Source organism: Ambystoma mexicanum, chromosome 12, assembly GCF_040938575.1.
Source record: "Ambystoma mexicanum isolate Mex_15411 chromosome 12, UKY_AmexF1_1, whole genome shotgun sequence".
In the NCBI taxonomy this organism is placed as follows: domain Eukaryota; kingdom Metazoa; phylum Chordata; class Amphibia; order Caudata; family Ambystomatidae; genus Ambystoma; species Ambystoma mexicanum.
The window spans coordinates 310,136,092-310,156,526 of record NC_090936.1 but is presented as its reverse complement, the minus strand read 5'-3'; positions in this window follow the sequence as shown (position 1 = coordinate 310,156,526).

Below are 20,435 nucleotides of genomic sequence, written 5' to 3'. Positions count from 1 at the left end.
CATCAGGACACGTGTGGGAACGCGGGACGGTAGGCCATGTGTTGTTGGCGGCGTGTTTCGATGGGTGCGCGGAGTGAAATTTGTGGAAAATGCGTTTTATTTCCCACATTTCGGACTTTGTGGGGTTGTCTGGGTAATACATTCTGGGCCGATTTGTGCAAATCATACCTCTGCGGATACCCACGGGTGTCCTCTTTACGAAAATGCATGGGGTTCCCTGTTTTCCTTTGTGGCTTGGACACCCGAGTCCCATATGTGTATGTTGTGCTTGACTGGAAAAAATGTCAAATTAAGGTGTCGAAACAGACTTGGGCTTACCTGTGTTTTAGGCTTACCCCTTGGCGCCCAGATCGGTGCACCCACACATGTGAGCTACCATTTTAATCAGGACACCATTGGGAATGCGGCACGGTAGGCAATGTGTTGTTGGCGGCATGTTTCGATGGGTTCAGCAAGTGAAATGTGCAGAAAATGTGTTTTTTCCGCACATTTCAGACTTTGCGGGGGTGTCTGGGTAATAAATTCTGGGCCGATTTGCGCAAATCATACCTCTGCGAATTCCCACAGGTGTCCCCTTTTCAGAAACTCATGGGGTTCCCTGTTTTCCTTGGTGGCTTGGACACCCGAGGCCCATATCTGTATGTTGTGCTTGTCTGGAGAAAGTGTCAAATTCAGGTGTCGAAACAGACTTGGGTTACCTGTGTTTTAGGCTTTCCCCTTGGCGCCCAGGTAGGTGCACCCACACATGTGAGGTACTGTTTTCATCAGGACACGTGTGGGAACGCGGAACGGTAGGCCATGTGTTGTTGTGTGCGTGTTTCGATGGGTGCGCCGAGTGAACTGTGCAGAACATGTGTTTTTTCCCCTACATTTCGAATTTGCGGGGGTGTCTGGGTAATAAATTCTGGGCCGATTTGCGTAAATCATACCTCTGCGGATTCCCACGGGTGTCCTCTTTTCGGAAATGCATGAGGTTCCCTGTTTTCCTTGGTGGCTTGGACACCCGAGTCCCATATCTGTATGTTGTGTTTGTCTGGAGAAAGTGTCAAATTCCTGTGTCGAAACAGACTTGGGGTTACCTGTGTTTTAGGCTTTCCCCTTGGCACCCAGGTAGGTGCACCCACACATGTGAGGTACTGTTTTCATCAGGACACGTGTGGGAACGCGGGACGGTAGGCCATGTGGTGTTGGCGGCGTGTTTCGATTGGTGCGCGGAGTGAAATGTGCGGAAAATGCGTTTTATTTCCCACATTTTGGACTTTGTGGGGTTGTCTGGGTAATACATTCTGGGCCGATTTATGCAAATCATACCTCTGCGGATACCCACGGGTGTCCTCTTTACGAAAATGCATGGGGTTCCCTGTTTTCCTTTGTGGCTTGGACACCCGAGTCCCATATGTGTATGTTGTGCTTGTCTGGAAAAAGTGTCAAATTCAGGTGTCGAAACAGACTTGGGTTTACCTGTGTTTTAGGCTTTCCCCTTGGCGCCCAGATAGGTGCACCCACACATGTGAGCTACCATTTTAATCAGGACACCTTTGGGAACTCGGCACGGTAGGCAATGTGTTGTTGGCGGCATGTTTCGATGGGTGCACCAAGTGAAATGTGCAGAAAATGTGTTTTTTCCGCACATTTCAGACTTTGCGGGGGTGTCTGGGTAATAAATTCTGGGCCGATTTGCGCAAATCATACCTCTGCGAATTCCCACAGGTGTCCCCTTTTCAGAAACTCATGGGGTTCCCTGTTTTCCTTGGTGGCTTGGACACCCGAGGCCCATATCTGTATGTTGTGCTTGTCTGGAGAAAGTGTCAAATTCAGGTGTCGAAACAGACTTGGGTTACCTGTGTTTTAGGCTTTCCCCTTGGCGCCCAGGTAGGTGCACCCACACATGTGAGGTACTGTTTTCATCAGGACACGTGTGGGAACGCGGAACGGTAGGCCATGTGTTGTTGTGTGCGTGTTTCGATGGGTGCGCCGAGTGAACTGTGCAGAACATGTGTTTTTTCCCCTACATTTCAAATTTGCGGGGGTGTCTGGGTAATAAATTCTGGGCCGATTTGCGTAAATCATACCTCTGCGGATTCCCACGGGTGTCCTCTTTTCGGAAATGCATGAGGTTCCCTGTTTTCCTTGGTGGCTTGGACACCCGAGTCCCATATCTGTATGTTGTGTTTGTCTGGAGAAAGTGTCAAATTCCTGTGTCGAAACAGACTTGGGGTTACCTGTGTTTTAGGCTTTCCCCTTGGCACCCAGGTAGGTGCACCCACACATGTGAGGTACTGTTTTCATCAGGACACGTGTGGGAACGCGGGACGGTAGGCCATGTGGTGTTGGCGGCGTGTTTCGATTGGTGCGCGGAGTGAAATGTGCGGAAAATGCGTTTTATTTCCCACATTTTGGACTTTGTGGGGTTGTCTGGGTAATACATTCTGGGCCGATTTATGCAAATCATACCTCTGCGGATACCCACGGGGGTCCTCTTTACGAAAATGCATGGGGTTCCCTGTTTTCCTTTGTGGCTTGGACACCCGAGTCCCATATGTGTATGTTGTGCTTGTCTGGAAAAAGTGTCAAATTCAGGTGTCGAAACAGACTTGGGTTTACCTGTGTTTTAGGCTTTCCCCTTGGCGCCCAGATAGGTGCACCCACACATGTGAGCTACCATTTTAATCAGGCTACCTTTGGGAATGCGGGACGGTAGACAATGTGTTGTTGGCGGCATGTTTCGATGGGTGTACCAAGTGAAATGTGCAGAAAATGTGTTTTTTCCCCACATTTCAGACTTTGCGGGAGTGTCTGGGTAATACATTCTGGGCCGATTTGCGCAAATCATACCTCTGCGAATTCCCACAGGTGTCCACTTTTCGGAAATGCATGGGGTTCCCTGTTTTCCTTGGTGGCTTGGACACCCGAGGCCCATATCTGTATGTTGTGCTTGTCTGGAGAAAGTGTCAAATTCAGGTGCGAAACAGACTTGGGTTACCTGTGTTTTAGGCTTTCCCCTTGGCGCCCAGGTAGGTGCACCCACACATGTGAGGTACTGTTTTCATCGGGACACCTGTGGGAATGCGGGACGATAGTCCATGTGTTGTTGTGTGCGTGTTTCGATGGGTGCGCCGAGTGAACTGTGCAGAACATGTGTTTTTTCCCCTACATTTCGACTTTGCGTGGGTGTCTGGGTAATAAATTCTGGGCCGATTTGCGTAAATCATACCTCTGCGGATTCCCACGGGTGTCCTCTTTTCGGAAATGCATGGGGTTCCCTGTTTTCCTTTGTGGCTTGGACACCCGAGTCCCATATGTGTATGTTGTGCTTGACTGGAAAAAGTGTCAAATTCAGGTGCGAAACAGACTTGGGTTACCTGTGTTTTAGGCTTTCCCCTTGGCGCCCAGGTAGGTGCAGCCACACATGTGAGGTACTGTTTTCATCAGGACTCCTGTGGGAACGCGGGACGGTAGGCCATGAGTTGTTGACAGCGTGTTTCGATGGGTGCACCATGTGAAATGTGCAGAAAATGTGTTTTTTCCCACATTTCGGACTTTGCTGGGGTGTCTGGGCAATACATTCTGGGCCGATTTGCGCAAATCATACCTCTGCGGATTCCCAATTGTGTCCTCTTTTCGGAAATGCATGGGGTTCCCTGTTTTCCTTGGTGGCTTGGACACCCAAGGCCCATATCTGTATGTTCTGCTTGTCTGGAGAAAGTGTCAAATTCAGGTGTTGAAACCGACTTGGGGTTACCGGTATTTTAGGCTTTCCCCTTGGCGCCCAGGTAGGTGCACCCACACATGTGAGGTACTGTTTTCATCGGGACACCTGTAGGAACGCAGGACAGTAGGCCAAGTGTTGTTGATGGCGTGTTTCGATGGGTGCGCCGAGGGAAATGTGCGGAAAATGCGTTTTTTCCCCACATTTCGGACTTTGCGCTGGTGTCTGGGTAATAAATTCTGGGCCGATTTGCGCAAATCATACCTTTGCAGATTCCCACTGGTGTCCTCTTTTTGGAAATGCCTGGGGTTCCCTGTTTTCCTTGGAGGCTTGGACACCCGAGTCCCATATCTGTATGTTGTGCTTGTCTGGAGAAAGTGTCAAATTCCAAATCGAAACAGACTTGTTGTTACCTGTGTTTTAGGCTTTCCCCTTGGCACCCAGGTAGGTGCACCCACACATGTGAGGTACTGTTTTTATCGGGACACCTGTGGGAACGTGGGAAAATAGGCCATGTGTTCTTGGGGGCATGTTTCGATGGGTGCGCCGAGTGAAATGTGCGGAAAATGTGTTTTTTTCCCCCACATTTCGGACTTTGCAGGGGTGTATGGGTAATACATTTTGGGCTGATTTGCGTAAATCATACTTCTGCGGATTCCCACGGGTGTCATCTTTTCGGAAATGCATGGGGTTCCCAGTTTTCCTTGGTTGCTTGGACACCCAAGGCTCATATCTTTATGTTGTGCTTGTCTGGAGAAAGTGTCAAATTCCAAATCGAAACAGACTTGGTGTTACCTGTGTTTTAGGCTTTCCCCTTGGTGCCCAGGTAGTTTCACGCACACATGTGAGGTACTGTTTTCATTGGGGCACCGGTGGGAATGCGGGACGCTGCTAGGCCATGTGTTGTGGGTGGCATGTTTCGATGGGTGCGCCGAGTGAAATGTGCGGAAAATGCATTGTTTTCCCCCACATTTCGGACTTTGCGGGGATGTCTGGGCAATACATTCTGGGCCGATTTGCGCAAATCATACCTATGTGGATTCCCACAGGTGTCCTCTTTTCGGAAATGCATGGGGTTCCCTGTTTTCCTTGGTGGCTTGGACACCCGATGCTCATATCTTTATGTTGTGCTTGTCTGGAAAAAGTGTCAAATTTAGGTGTTGATAAAGACTTGGGGTTACCTATGTTTTAGGCTTTCCCCTTGGTGCCCAGGTAGGTGCACCCACACATGTGAGGTACTGTTTTCATCAGGACACCTGTGGGAATGCGGGACGATAGTCCATGTGTTGTTGTGTGCGTGTTTCGATGGGTGCGCCGAGTGAACTGTGCAGAAAATGTGTTTTTTCCCCTACATTTCGACTTTGCGGGGGTGTCTGGGTAATAAATTCTGTGCCGATTTGCATAAATCATACCTCTGCGGATTCCCACGGGTGTTCTCTTTTCGGAAATGCATGAGGTTCCCTGTTTTCCTTGGTGGCTTGGACACCCGAGTCCCACATCTGTATGCTGTGCTTGTCTGGAGAAAGTGTCAAATTCCTGTGTCGAAACAGACTTGGGGTTACCTGTGTTTTAGGCTTTCCCCTTGGCACCCAGGTAGGTGCACCCACACATGTGAGGTACTGTTTTCATCAGGACACGTGTGGGAATGCGGGACGGTAGGCCATGTGTTGTTGGCGGCGTGTTTCGATGGGTGCGCGGAGTGAAATGTGCGGAAAATACGTTTTATTTCCCACATTTCGGACTTTGTGGGGTTGTCTGGGTAATACATTCTGGGCCGATTTGTTCAAATCATACCTCTGCGGATACCCACGGGTGTCCTCTTTACGAAAATGCATGGGGTTCCCTGTTTTCCTTTGTGGCTTGGACACCCGAGTCCCATATGTGTATGTTGTGCTTGACTGGAAAAAGTGTCAAATTAAGGTGTCGAAACAGACTTGGGCTTACCTGTGTTTTAGGCTTACCCCTTGGCGCCCAGATAGGTGCACCCACACATGTGAGCTACCATTTTAATCAGGACACCTTTGGGAACGCGGCACGGTAGGCAATGTGTTGTTGGCGGCATGTTTCGATGGGTGCACCAAGTGAAATGTGCAGAAAATGTGCTTTTTCCCCACATTTCAGACTTTGCGGGGGTGACTGGGTAATAAATTCTGGGCCGATTTGCGCAAATCATACCTCTGCGAATTCCCATAGGTGTCCCCTTTTCAGAAATTCATGGGGTTCCCTGTTTTCCTTGGTGGCTTGGACACCCGAGGCCCTTATCTGTACGTTGTGCTTGTCTGGAGAAAGTGTCAAATTCTTGTGTCGAAACAGACTTGGGGTTACCTGTGTTTTAGTCTTTCCCCTTGGCACCCAGGTAGGTGCACTCACACATGTGAGGTACTCTTTTTATCAGGACACGTGTGGGAATGCGGGATGGTAGGCCATGTGTTGTTGTGGCGTGTTTCGATGGGTGCGCGGAGTGAAATGTGCGGAAAATGCGTTTTATTTCCCACATTTCGGACTTTGTGGGGTTGTCTGGGTAATAAATTCTGGGCCGATTTGTGCAAATCATACCTATGCGGATACCCACTGGTGTCTTCTTTTCGGAAATGCATGGGGTTCCCTATTTTCCTTGGTGGCTTGGACACCCGAGGCCCTTATCTGTACGTTGTGCTTGTCTGGAGAAAGTGTCAAATTCTTGTGTCGAAACAGACTTGGGGTTACCTGTGTTTTAGTCTTTCCCCTTGGCACCCAGGTAGGTGCACTCACACATGTGAGGTACTGTTTTCATCAGGACACGTGTGGTAATGCGGGACGGTAGGCCATGTGTTGTTGGTGGCGTGTCTCGATGGGTGCGCGGAGTGAAATGTGTGGAAAATGCGATTTTTTCCCCACATTTCGGACTTTGCAGGGGTGTCAGGGTAATACATTCTGGGCCCATTTCCCCAAATCATACTCCTGCGAATTCCCACGTGTGTTGCCTTTTCGGAAATGCATGGGGTTCCCAGTTTTCCTTGGTGGCTTGGACACCAGAGGCTCATATCTGTCTGTTGTGCTTGTCTGGACAAAGTGTCAAATTCAAAATCGAAACAGACTTGGGGTTACCTGTTTTTTAGGCTTTCCCCTTGGTGCCCAGGTAGGTGCACCCACACATTTGAGGTAAGTTTCCATCGGGACACCTGTGGGAACGCTGGACAGTAGGCCATCTGTTGTTGATGGCATGTTTCGATGGGTGCACCAAGTATAATGTGCAGAAAATGTGTTTTTTCCCCACATTTCAGACTTTGCGGGGGTGTCTGGGTAATAAATTCTGGGCCGATTTGCGCAAATCATACCTCTGCGAATTCCCACAGGTGTCCCCTTTTCGGAAATGCATGGGGTTCCCTGTTTTCCTTGGTGGCTTGGACACCCGAGGCCCATATCTGTATGTTGTGCTTGTCTGGAGAAAGTGTCAAATTCAGGTGTCGAAACAGACTTGGGTTACCTGTGTTTTAGGCTTTCCCCTTGGCGCCCAGGTAGGTGCACCCACACATGTGAGGTACTGTTTTCATCGGGACACCTGTGGGAATGCGGGACGATAGTCCATGTGTTGTTGTGTGCGTGTTTCGATGGGTGCGCCGAGTGAACTGTGCAGAACATGTGTTTTTTCCCCTACATTTTGACTTTGCGGGGGTGTCTGGGTAATAAATTCTGGGCCGATTTGCGTAAATCATATCTGCGGATTCCCACGGGTGTCCTCCTTTTGGAAATGCATGAGGTTCCCTGTTTTCCTTGCTGGCTTGGACACCCGAGTCCCATATCTGTATGTTGTGTTTGTCTGGAGAAAGTGTCAAATTCCTGTGTTAAACAGACTTGGGGTTACCTGTGTTTTAGGCTTTCCCCTTGGCACCCAGGTAGGTGCACCCACACATGTGAGGTACTGTTTTCATCAGGACACATGTGGGAACGGGGACGGTAGGCCATGTGTTGTTGGCGGCGTGTTTCGATGGGTGCGCGGAGTGAAATGTGCGGCAAATGTGTTTTATTTCCCACATTTTGGACTTTGTGGGGTTGTCTGGGTAATACATTCTGGGCCGATTTGTGCAAATCATACCTCTGCGGATACCCACGGGTGTCCTCTTTATGAAAATGCATGGGGTTCCCTGTTTTCCTTTGTGGCTTGGACACCCGAGTCCCATATGTGTATGTTGTGCTCGTCTGGAAAAAGTGTCAAATTCAGGTGTCGAAACAGACTTGGGCTTACCTGTGTTTTAGGCTTTCCCCTTGGCGCCCAGATAGGTGCACCCACACATGTGAGCTACCATTTTAATCAGGACACCTTTGGGAATGCGGGACGGTAGGCAATGTGTTGTTGGCGGCATGTTTCGATGGATGCACCAAGTGAAATTTGCAGAAAATGTGTTTTTTCCCCACATTTCAGAGTTTGCGGGGGTGTCTGGGTAATAAATTCTGGGCCGATTTGCGCAAATCATACCTCTGCGAATTCCCACAGGTGTCCACTTTTCGGAAATTCATGGGGTTCCCTGTTTTCCTTGGTGGCTTGGACACCCGAGGCCCATATCTGTATGTTGTGCTTGTCTGGAGAAAGTGTCAAATTCAGGTTCGAAACAGACTTGGGTTACCTGTGTTTTAGGCTTTCCCCTTGGCGCCCAGGTAGGTGCACCCACACATGTAAGGTACTGTTTTCATCGGGACTCCTGTGGGAACACGGGACGGTAGGCCATGAGTTGTTGACAGCGTGTTTCGATGGGTGCACCAAGTGAAATGTGCAGAAAATGTGTTTTTTTCCACATTTCGGACTTTGCTGGGGTGTCTGGGCAATACATTCTGGGCCGATTTGCGCAAATCATACCTCTGCGGATTCCCAATTGTGTCCTCTTTTCGGAAATGCATGGGGTTCCCTGTTTTCCTTTGTGGCTTGGACACCCAAGGCCCATATCTGTATGTTCTGCTTGTCTGGAGAAAGTGTCAAATTCAGATGTTGAAACCGACTTGGGGTTACCGGTATTTTAGGCTTTCCCCTTGGCGCCCAGGTAGGTGCACCCACACATGTGAGGTACTGTTTTCATCGGGACACCTGTAGGAACGCAGGACAGTAGGCCAAGTGTTGTTTATGGCATGTTTCGATGGGTGCGCCGAGGGAAATGTGCGGAAAATGCGTTTTTTCCCCACATTTCGGACTTTGCGGTGGTGTCTGGGTAATAAATTCTGGGCCGATTTGCGCAAATCATACCTTTGCAGATTCCCACTGGTGTGCTCTTTTCGGAAATGCCTGGGGTTCCTTGTTTTCCTTGGAGGCTTGGACACCCAAGTCCCATATCTGTATGTTGTGCTTGTCTGGAGAAAGTGTCAAATTCCAAATCGAAACAGACTTGTTACCTGTGTTTTAGGCTTTCCCCTTGGCACCCAGGTAGGTGCACCCACACATGTGAGGTACTGTTTTCTTCGGGACACCTGTGGGAACGTGGGAAAGTAGGCCATGTGTTCTTGGCGGCATGTTTCGATGGGTGCGCCGAGTAAAATGTGCGGAATTGTGTTTTTTTCCCCCACATTTCGGACTTTGCAGGGGTGTATGGGTAATACATTTTGGGCTGATTTACGTAAATCATACTTCTGCGGATTCCCACGGGTGTCATCTTTTCGGAAATGCATGGGGTTCCCAGTTTTCCTTGGTGGCTTGGACACCCAAGGCTCATATCTTTATGTTGTGCTTGTCTGGAAAAAGTGTCAAATTTAGGTGTTGATAAAGACTTGGGGTTACCTATGTTTTAGGCTTTCCCCTTGGTGCCCAGGTAGGTGCACCCACACATGTGAGGTACTGTTTTCATTGGGACACATGTGAGAATGCGGGACGCTAGGCCATGAATTGTTGGTGGCATGTTTCGATGGGTGCGCCCAGTAAAATATGCTGAAAATGCGTTTTTTCCCCACATTTCGGACTTTGCTGGGGTGTCTGGGTAATAAATTCTGGTCCGATTTGTGCAAATCATACCTCTTTGGATTCCCACGGGTGCCCTCTTTTCAGAAATGCATGGGGTTCCCTGTTTTCCTTGGTGGCTTGGACACCCGAGGCCCATATCTGTATGCTGTGCTTGTCTGGAGAAAGTGTCAAATTCAGGTATCGAAACAGACCTGTGTTACCTGTGTATTAGGCTAACCCCTTGGCACCCAGGTAGGTGCACCCACACATATGAGGTACTCTTTTTATCAGGACACGTGTGGGAATGCGGGATGGTAGGCCATGTGTTGTTGTGGCGTGTTTCGATGGGTGCGCGGAGTGAAATGTGCGGAAAATGCGTTTTATTTCCCACATTTCGGACTTTGTGGGGTTGTCTGGGTAATAAATTCTGGGCCGATTTGTGCAAATCATACCTATGCGGATACCCACTGGTGTCCTCTTTTCGGAAATGCATGGGGTTCCCTATTTTCCTTGGTGGCTTGGACACCCGAGGCCCTTATCTGTACGTTGTGCTTGTCTGGAGAAAGTGTCAAATTCTTGTGTCGAAACAGACTTGGGGTTACCTGTGTTTTAGTCTTTCCCCTTGGCACCCAGGTAGGTGCACTCACACATGTGAGGTACTGTTTTCATCAGGACACGTGTGGTAATGCGGGACGGTAGGCCATGTGTTGTTGGTGGCGTGTCTCGATGGGTGCGCGGAGTGAAATGTGTGGAAAATGCGATTTTTTCCCCACATTTCGGACTTTGCAGGGGTGTCAGGGTAATAAATTCTGGGCCCATTTCCCCAAATCATACTCCTGCGAATTCCCACGTGTGTTGCCTTTTCGGAAATGCATGGGGTTCCCAGTTTTCCTTGGTGGCTTGGACACCAGAGGCTCATATCTGTCTGTTGTGCTTGTCTGGACAAAGTGTCAAATTCAAAATCGAAACAGACTTGGGGTTACCTGTTTTTTAGGCTTTCCCCTTGGTGCCCAGGTAGGTGCACCCACACATTTGAGGTAAGTTTCCATCGGGACACCTGTGGGAACGCTGGACAGTAGGCCATCTGTTGTTGATGGCATGTTTCGATGGGTGCACCAAGTATAATGTGCAGAAAATGTGTTTTTTCCCCACATTTCAGACTTTGCGGGGGTGTCTGGGTAATAAATTCTGGGCCGATTTGCGCAAATCATACCTCTGCGAATTCCCACAGGTGTCCCCTTTTCGGAAATGCATGGGGTTCCCTGTTTTCCTTGGTGGCTTGGACACCCGAGGCCCATATCTGTATGTTGTGCTTGTCTGGAGAAAGTGTCAAATTCAGGTGTCGAAACAGACTTGGGTTACCTGTGTTTTAGGCTTTCCCCTTGGCGCCCAGGTAGGTGCACCCGCACATGTAAGGTACTATTTTCATTGGAACACCTGTGGGAACGCGGGACAGTAGGCCATGTGTTGTTGACAGCGTGTTTCAATGGGTGCGCCGAGTGAAATGTGCGGAAAATGCATTTTTTTCTCACATTTTGGATTTTGCAGGGGTGTCTGGGTAATAAATTCTGGGCTGATTTGCGCAAATCATACCGGTGCGGTTTCCCACGGGTGTCATCTTTCCGGAAATGCATGGGGTTCCCTATTTTTCTTGGTGGCTTGAACACCCGAGTCCCATATCAGTATGTTGTACTTGTCTGGAGAAATTGTCAAATTCAGGTGTTGAAACAGACTTGGGGTTACCTGTGTTTTAGGCTTTCCCCACTTTTGCCCAGAGAGGTGCACCCACACATGTGAGGTACTGTTTTCAACGGGACTCCTGTGGGAACGCGGGACGGTAGGCCATGAGTTGTTGGCTGCGTGTGTTGATGGGTGCGCCGAGTGAAATGTGCGGAAAATGCCTTTTTTTATCTCACATTTTGGACTTTACAGGGGTGTCTGGGTAATACATTCTGGGCTGATTTGCGCAAATCATACCTCTGCGGTTTCCCACGGGTGTCGTCTTTCCGGAAATGCATGGGGTTCCCTATTTTTCTTGGTGGCCTGGACACCCGAGTCCCATATCAGTATGTTGTGCTTGTCTGGAGAAAGTGTCAAATTCAGGTGTCGAAACAGACTTGCGGTTACCTGTGTTTTAGGCTTTCCCCACTTTTGCCCAGGTAGGTGCATCCACACATGTGAGGTACTGTTTTCATCGGGACTCCTGTGGGAACGCGCGACGGTAGGCCATGAGTAGTTGGCTGCGTGTTTTGATGGGAGCTCCGAGTGAAATGTGCGGAAAATTCATTTTTTTCCCACATTTCAGATTTTGCAGGGGTTTCTGGATAATACATTCTGGGCCGATTTGCGCAACTCATACCTCTGCGGATTCCTACAGGTGTCCTCTTTTTGAAAATGCATGGGGTTCCCTGTTTTCCTTGGTGGCTTGGACACCCGAGGCCCATATCTGTATGTTGTGCTTGTCTGGAGAAAGTGTCAAATTCAGGTGTCGAAACAGACCTGGGTTACGTGTGTTTTAGGCTTTCCCCTTGGCGCCCAGGTAGGTTCACCCACACATGTAAGGTACTGTTTTCATCGGAACTCCTGTGGGAACGCGGGACAGTAGGCCATGTATTGTTGACAGCGTGTTTCGATGGGTGCGCTGAGTGAAATGTGTGGAAAATGCGTTTTTTTCCCAGATTTTGGACTTTGCAGGGTTGTCTGGGTAATAAATTCTGGGCTGATTTGCGCAAATCATACCTCTGCTTATTCCCATGGGTGTGTTCTTTTCGGAAATGCATGGGGTTCCCTGTTTTCCTTGGTGGCTTGGACACCCGAGGCCCATATCAGTATGTTCTGCTTGTCTGGAGAAAGTGTAAAATTCAGGTGTCGAAACAGACTTGGAGTTACCTGTGTTCTTTGCCCTTGGCACCCAGGTAGGTGCACCCACACATGTGAGGTACTGTTTTCATCGGGATATGTGTTGTAACACGGGACGGTAGGCAATGTTTTGTTGGCGGCATGTTTCGATTTGTGCGCCGAGTGAAATGTGCAGAAAATGCGTTTTTTTCCCGCATTTCGGACTTTGCAGGGGTGTCAGGGTAATAAATTGTGGGCCGATTTGCGCAAATCATACTTCTGCGGATTCCCACGGGTGTCATATTTTCGGAAATGCATGGGGTTCCCAGTTTTCCTTGGTGGCTTGGACACCCGAGGCTCATATCTGTCTGTTGTGCTTGTCTGGATAAAGTGTCAAATTCCAAATCGAAACAGATTTCAGGTTACCTGTGTTTTAGGCTTTCCCCTTGGCGCCCAGGTAGGTGCACCCACACATGTGAGGTACCGTTTTCATTGGGACACCTGTGGGAACGCTGGACGGTAGGCCATCTGTTGTTGACAGCGTGTTTAGATGGGTGCGCTGAGTGCAATGTGTGGAAAATGCGTTTTTTTCTCACATTTCGGACTTTGCAGGGGTGTCTGGGTAATAAATTCTGGGCCGATTTGCGCAAATCATTCCTCTGTGGATTCCCATGTGTGTGTTCTTTTCGGAAATGCATGGGGTTCCCTGTTTTCCTTGGTGGCTTGGACACCCGAGGCCAATATCAGTATGTTCTGCTTGTCTGGAGAAAGTGTCAAATTCAGGTGTTGAAACAGACTTGGGGTTACCTGTGTTTTAGGCTTTGCCCTTGGCACCCTTGTAGGTGCACCCACACATGTGAGGTACTGTTTTCATCGGGACATGTGTGGTAACGCAGGACGATAGGCAATGTGTTGTTGGCGGCATGTTTCGATGGGTGCGCCCAGTGAAATGTGCGGAAAATGCGTTTTGTTCCCACATTTCGGACTTTGCAGGGGTGTCAGGGTAATAAATTCTGGGCCGATTTGCGCAAATCATACTTCTGCGGATTCCCACGGGTGTCATCTTTTCGGAAATGCATGGGGTTCCCAGTTTTCCTTGGTGGCTTGGACACCCTAGGCTCATATCTGTCTGTTGTGCTTGTCTGGAGAAAGTGTCAAATTCCAAATCGAAACAGACTTGAGGTTACCTGTGTTTTAGGCTTTCCCCTTGGCGCCCAGGTAGGTGCACCCACACATGTGAGGTACCGTTTTCATCGGGACACCTGTGGGAACGGTGGACGGTAGTCCTTCTGTTATTGACGGCATGTTTCGATGGGTGCGCCAAGTGAAATGTGCAGAAAATGTGTTTTTTTCCCACATTTCGGAATTTGCGGGGGTGTCTGGGTAATAAATTCTGGGCCGATTTGCGCAACTCATACCTCTGTGGATTCCCACTGGTGTGTTCTTTTCTGAAATGCATGGGGTTCCCTGTTTTCCTTGGTGGCTTGGACACCCGAGGCCCATATCAGTATGTTGTGCTTGTCTGGAGAAAGTGTCAAATTCAGGTGTCGAAACAGATTTGGGGTTACCTGTGTTTTAGGCTTTCCCCTTGGCACCCAGGTAGGTGCAACCACACATGTGAGGTACTGTTTTCATTGAGACACCTGTGGGAACGCGGGACGGTAAGCCATGTGTTGTTGGCGGCATGTTTCAATGGGTGCGCCCAGTGAAATGTGCGGAAAATGCCTTTTTCCCCCACATTTCGGACTTTGCCAGGGTGTCTGGGTACTAAATTCTGGGTCGATTTGCGCAAATCATACCTCTGCGGATTCCCACGGGTGTCCTCTTTTCAGAAATGCATGGGGTTACCTGTTTTCCTTGGTGGCTTGGACACCCGAGGCCCATATCTTTATGTTGTGCTTGTCTGGAGAAAGTGTCAAATTCAGGTATCGAAACAGACCTGGACTACCTGTGTTTTAGGCTTTCCCCACTTTTGCCCAGGTAGATGCACCCACACATGTGAAGTACTGTTTTCATCGGGACTCCTGTGGGAACGTGGGACGGTAGGCAATATGTTGTTGGCGGCATGTTTCGATGGGTGCGCCGAGTGAAATGTGCGGAAAATGCATTTTTTTCCCACATTTCAGACTTTGCGGGGGTATCTGGGTAATACATTCTGGGCCGATTTGCACAACTCATACCTCTGCGGATTCCCACGGATGTCCTCGTTTTGGAAATGCATGGGGTTCCCTGTTTTCCTTGGTGGCTTGGACACCCGAGTCCCATATCTGTATGTTGTGTTTGTATGGAGAAAGTGTCAAATTCCTGTGTCGAAACAGACTTGGGGTTACCTGTGTTTTAGGCTTTCCCCTTGGCGTCCAGATAGGTGCACCCACACATGTGAGCTACCATTTTCATCAAGACACCTGTGGGAACGCGGGACGTTAGGCAATATGTTGTTGGCGGCATGTTTCGATGGGTGCGCTGAGTGAAATGTGCGGAAAATGCATTTTTTCCCCACATTTCTGACTTTGCAGGGGTGTCAGGGTAATAAATTCGGGGCCGATTTGCGCAAATCATACTTCAGCGGAGTTCCACGGGTGTTGTCTTTTTGGAAATGCATGGGTTTCCCAGTTTTCCTTGGTGGCTCGGACACCCAAGGTCATATCTTTCTATTGTGCTTGTCTGGAGAAAGTGTCAAATTCCAAATCGAAACAGACTTGAGGTTATCTGTGTTTTAGGCTTTCCCCTTGGCGCCCAGGTAGGTGCACCTACACATATGAGGTACCGTTTTCATCGGGACACCTGTGGGAATGCTGGACGGTAGGCCATCTGTTGTTGACAGCGTGTTTAGATGGGTGCGCCAAGTTTAATGTGCAGAAAATGCGTTTTTTCCCCATATTTGGGACTTCGCCGGGGTGTCTGGGTAATAAATTCTGGGCCGATTTACGCAAATCATACCTCTGCGGATTCCCACGGGTGTGTTCTTTTCGGAAATGCATGGGGTTCCCTGTTTTCCTTGGTGGCTTGGACACACGAGGCCCGTATCTGTACGCTGTGCTTGTCTGGAGAAAGTGTCAAATTCAGGTATCGAAACAGACCTGGGTAACCTGTGTTTTAGGCTTTCCCCTTGGCGTCCAGGTAGGTGCACCCACACATGTGAGGTACTGTTTTCATCAGGACACGTGTGGAAATGCGGGACGGTAGGCCATGTGTTGTTGGCGGCATGTTTCGATGGGTGCGCCCAGTAAAATATGCTGAAAATGTGTTTTTTCCCCAAATTTCGGACTTTGCTGGGGTGTCTGGGTAATAAATTCTGTGCCGATTTGTGCAAATCATACCTCTTCGGATTCCCACGGGTGTCCTCTTTTCGGAAATGCATGGGGTTCCCTGTTTTCCTTGGTGGCTTGGATACCCGAGGCCCATATCTGTATGCTGTGCTTGTCTGGAGAAAGTGTCAAATTCAGGTATCGAAACAGACCTGGGCTACCTGTGTTTTAGGCTTACCCCTTGGCACCCAGGTAGGTGCACCCACACATGTGAGGTACTGTTTTCATCAGGACAAGTGTGGGAATGCGGGACAGTAGGCCATGTGTTGTTGACAGTGTGTTTCGATGGGTGCGCCGAGTGAAATGTGCGGAAAATGCCTTTTTTTCTCACATTTTGGAATTTGCAGGAGTGTCTGGGTAATAAATTCTGGGCTGATTTGCGCAAATCATACTTCTGCGGTTTCCCACGGGTGTCATCTTTCCGGAAATGCATGGGGTTCCCTATTCTTCTTGGTGGCTTGGACACCCGAGTCCCATATCAGTATGTTGTGCTTGTCTGGAGAAATTGTCAAATTCAGGTGTCGAAACAGACTTGGGGTTACCTGTGTTTTAGGCTTTCCCCACTTTTGCCCAGAGAGGTGCACACCCACATATGTGAGGTACTTTTTTCATCGGGACTCCTGTGGGAACGCGGGACGGTAGGCCATGAGTTGTTGGCTGCGTGTTTTGATGGGTGCGCCGAGTGAAATGTGCGGAAAATGCCTTTTTTTATCTCACATTTTGGACTTTGCATGGGTGTCTGGGTAATAAATTCTGGGCTGATTTGCGCAAATCATACCTCTGCGGTTTACCACGGGTGTCGTCTTTCCGGAAATGCATGGGGTTCCCCATTTTTCTTGGTGGCCTGGACACCCGAGTCCCATATCAGTATGTTGTGCTTGTCTGGAGAAAGTGTCAAATTCAGGTGTCGAAACAGACTTGCGGTTACCTGTGTTTTAGGCTTTCCCCACTTTTGCCCAGGTAGGTGCACCCACACATGTGAGGTACTGTTTTCATCGGGACTCCTGTGGGAACGCGGGACGGTAGGCCGTGAGTAGTTGGCTGCGTGTTTTGATCGGAGCTCCGAGTGAAATGTGCGGAAAATTCATTTTTTTCCCACATTTCAGATTTTGCGGGGGTTTCTGGGTAATACATTCTGGGCCGATTTGCGCAAATCATACCTCTGCGGATTCCTACAGGTGTCCTCTTTTTGAAAATGCATGGGGTTCCCTGTTTTCCTTGGTGGCTTGGACACCCGAGGCCCATATCTGTACGTTGTGCTTGTCTGGAGAAAGTGTCAAATTCAGGTGTCCAAACAGACCTGGGTTACGTGTGTTTTAGGCTTTCCCCTTGGCGCCCAGGTAGGTTCACCCACACATGTAAGGTACTGTTTTCGTTGGAACTCCTGTGGGAACGCGGGACAGTAGGCCATGTATTGTTGACAGCGTGTTTCGATGGGTGCGCTGAGTGAAATGTGTGGAAAATGCATTTTTTTCCCACATTTTGGACTTTGCAGGGGTGTCTGGGTAATAAATTCTGGGCTGATTTGCGCAAATCATACCTCTGCGTATTCCCATGGGTGTGTTCTTTTCGGAAATGCATGGGGTTCCCTGTTTTCCTTGGTGGCTTGGACACCCGAGGCCCATATCAGTATGTTCTGCTTGTCTGGAGAAAGTGTAAAATTCAGGTGTCTAAACAGACTTGGGGTTACCTGTGTTTTAGGCTTTGCCCTTGGCACCCAGGTAGGTGCACCCACACATGTGAGGTACTGTTTTCATCGGGACATGTGTTATAACACGGGACGGTAGGCAATGTTTTGTTGGCGGCATGTTTCGATTTGTGCGCCGAGTGAAATGTGCAGAAAATGCGTTTTTTTCCCGCATTTCGGACTTTGCAAGGGTGTCAGGGTAATACATTCTGGGCCGATTTGCGCAAATCATACTTCTGCAGATTCCCACGGGTGTCATCTTTTCGGAAATGCATGGGGTTCCCAGTTTTCCTTGGTGGCTTGGACACCCGAGGCTCATATCTGTCTGTTGTGCTTGTCTGGATAAAGTGTCAAATTCCAAATCGAAACAGATTTCAGGTTACCTGTGTTTTAGGCTTTCCCCTTGGCGCCCAGTGTAAAGGACCGGTGGGGGGTGTCTGTACTTCTGCTCTCTATATGGTAGAAGAGAGGCACAGAAGACCCCAGCCAAGATTCTCTAGTACGGTAGCAATGGACGAGCAATCAAGGCCTAGCTTCTCAGGAGGTGATGCAGGCTGGTTCTTAAGTACAGTGTAGTCCCCAAGCACCCACAAAGGAATGTCCACACACTGTATTGGTTAGAACACAGTCTTTATATAATCAATATTCAAGGTTATGTACACTTATCATAATAACTCACTTTGTACTTAGGGAAATCAACAATGGCAAATATTCACAATTCTAAAGTGGTACCACCCTTTGTATTAGATCTCATTAAAGTGCATCAACAATACTGTAACAATGTCACACAGATCAATAGAGTGAAACCAGCAATAGAGAGAGGAGAGAAAATAAGATGGTTGAGCAATAGGCAGAATACTGGCCCCTACCACTAGACACAGTTCTGTGTGGAGATCCCCCCACCTGGGCAACCTGTAAAATAAAGATATAGCACAAGCCCAGTCCATATATTGTTCTGCAAGTCTTATTCCCTCCTATAATGTTTTTACCCCCCCAATGTACCTGGTGGAGTCGAGTTCTTCGAAGAGGCGTCGACAGATCCTTCTTGAGCGACCCCCTTTCAAGCGGGAGTCACGGAACGTCAAGAGGCGTCGAGAAGCGTCGAGGAACTCGGCGTTCGGCGACGGGGAATCGACGGCCCTTCTTGAATGCCTTCCCTTTCAAGCGGGAGACACGGGGCGTCGAACGTCCGTCGACAAACAGGGTAGAACGGCGTCGATGAGGCGGCAGCTTCGTCCGAGCGGTGCTCGTCGGCGTCGGAGCATCGGCGTCCTGCAAGGCAGAGGCGTGCGTGGCACCTCGGTGACAATAGTTCTGGACCGCAAAGATTGTGGAGACAGAGGCCCAGCAAGGGCATTGAGTCGTTCGAGTCTTTGTGGTCTTCGGGTGGCGGGAAACCCACCGGCAGGTTTCTCCTCGGCGCGTTGGTCATCCTCGACTTTCTCCGGCAGGATAAAGCGGTCGACGGTGCGGACGAGGGAGTCCTTCGATTCGAATGTTCTTAGGCAAAGGAGCGGGCGGCTCCGGTCGTCGGCGGCACGGCGTCAAGTGGTTCCCACGGCTGGGCAACCCAACTTCGACGGGCCTCCAGCGGTTACACAAACCTGCGAACCCTGGTCGACGACAATGGACTTCGATGGCGTCGATGTCCGGGTGCTTCACTTCGATCTCCTCGGCGGTCCCGTCTCAGGTCAGCAGCCTTTCGAGGGTCTGTCTTCCAGGGCGCTTCGGCGAAGATGGAGCGGTGCTCGATGGCCCCTCGGAGCACGGGAAGAGGGCGCCTTACCAGGTCCTCTCTCGGGTCAGTCTTCGACGATTTCGGCAGCCTTCGGATCGGTCGAAGCAAATGCAACAGCAAGTCTTCTTCTTCCAGCTGGACGTCGAGGATCAGCAGTTCCAGTTACTCTTAGAGTGGAGACTCAACTCCAGAATGCTTCTGAACGCTTCTGAACGTTCCTGAACCTACTACCAGTGGTGAGAGGTCCCCAGATATACTATTCTGTCTCTCATCCACACTGCTGGCACATACTCAGCAACCAATCATACAGAAGGGCATTCATGCAGCCAGTCAGCCAATCAGGCACACAGTGCATTCAGGCCACACTCCTCCCTTTCAGACACTCACAACAAGGAATGTGGATTGGGACAAGTACCCAGCCATTCAACACTACACACTGCATTCAGGCCAGTTTCGGGCAGGGCTGTCTCAGTCTTTGTCTCTCATGCCAGAAACCAGACAACCACAACAAGGAGTGTATATTGGTCACACACTCCATTCACCCAGGTCCCACCCACAGGAGGTACCCACAACATACAGTCACTGGGAAGGCTCCAGTCAGTCTAGCTGGGCCTTCACAACAACACCATATATGGAACTTCCACCCAACAGCCAGTCAGGGGGAAGGGACAGAGTCAGGGCTTCCCAGGACTTTGGGAAAACAAGGTAACAGGCAATAGAAAGCAAGAGGCCACAGGGGCCATCTTGTTTCCTATCAGGAATCAACTGATCCCAATGGCAGGGCCTGGGTATCCCAAAATGGAGGACACCCAGAGCACCTGTCAAATTCAGCATGGAGCTGCCACCAGCCCATACCCTGCTCTGTGGGCCACCCACAGGTGCCCAAAAACATACACTAGGGGCACAGGGTTGTACCCCTACCCATGGGTGCCATAAGGGTATCCCATGGGTCTGTTCACCAAACCAAAAGAGAGAGCTGCACTGCCAGGAGTCCCACATGGACTCCTGGGCAGAAAACATGACAGAACACACGATAAAAAGCAGTAAAGGACAAGGATTCAGAGGCCCTGTCCCTCTGATGCATTTCCAGCATCACAGTCGTCCCCCCCAGACTGAGGTGGAGGGTGTCTAATCTCCCACGGGATAGACACCCTCATCCAGACGGTCAACATACCTTCTGGAAAGGCCATCTGCATTATCGTGACTCTTCCCTGGTCTGTGCTCTATGGTGAAGTCTAGCCCTTGCAGGCTAA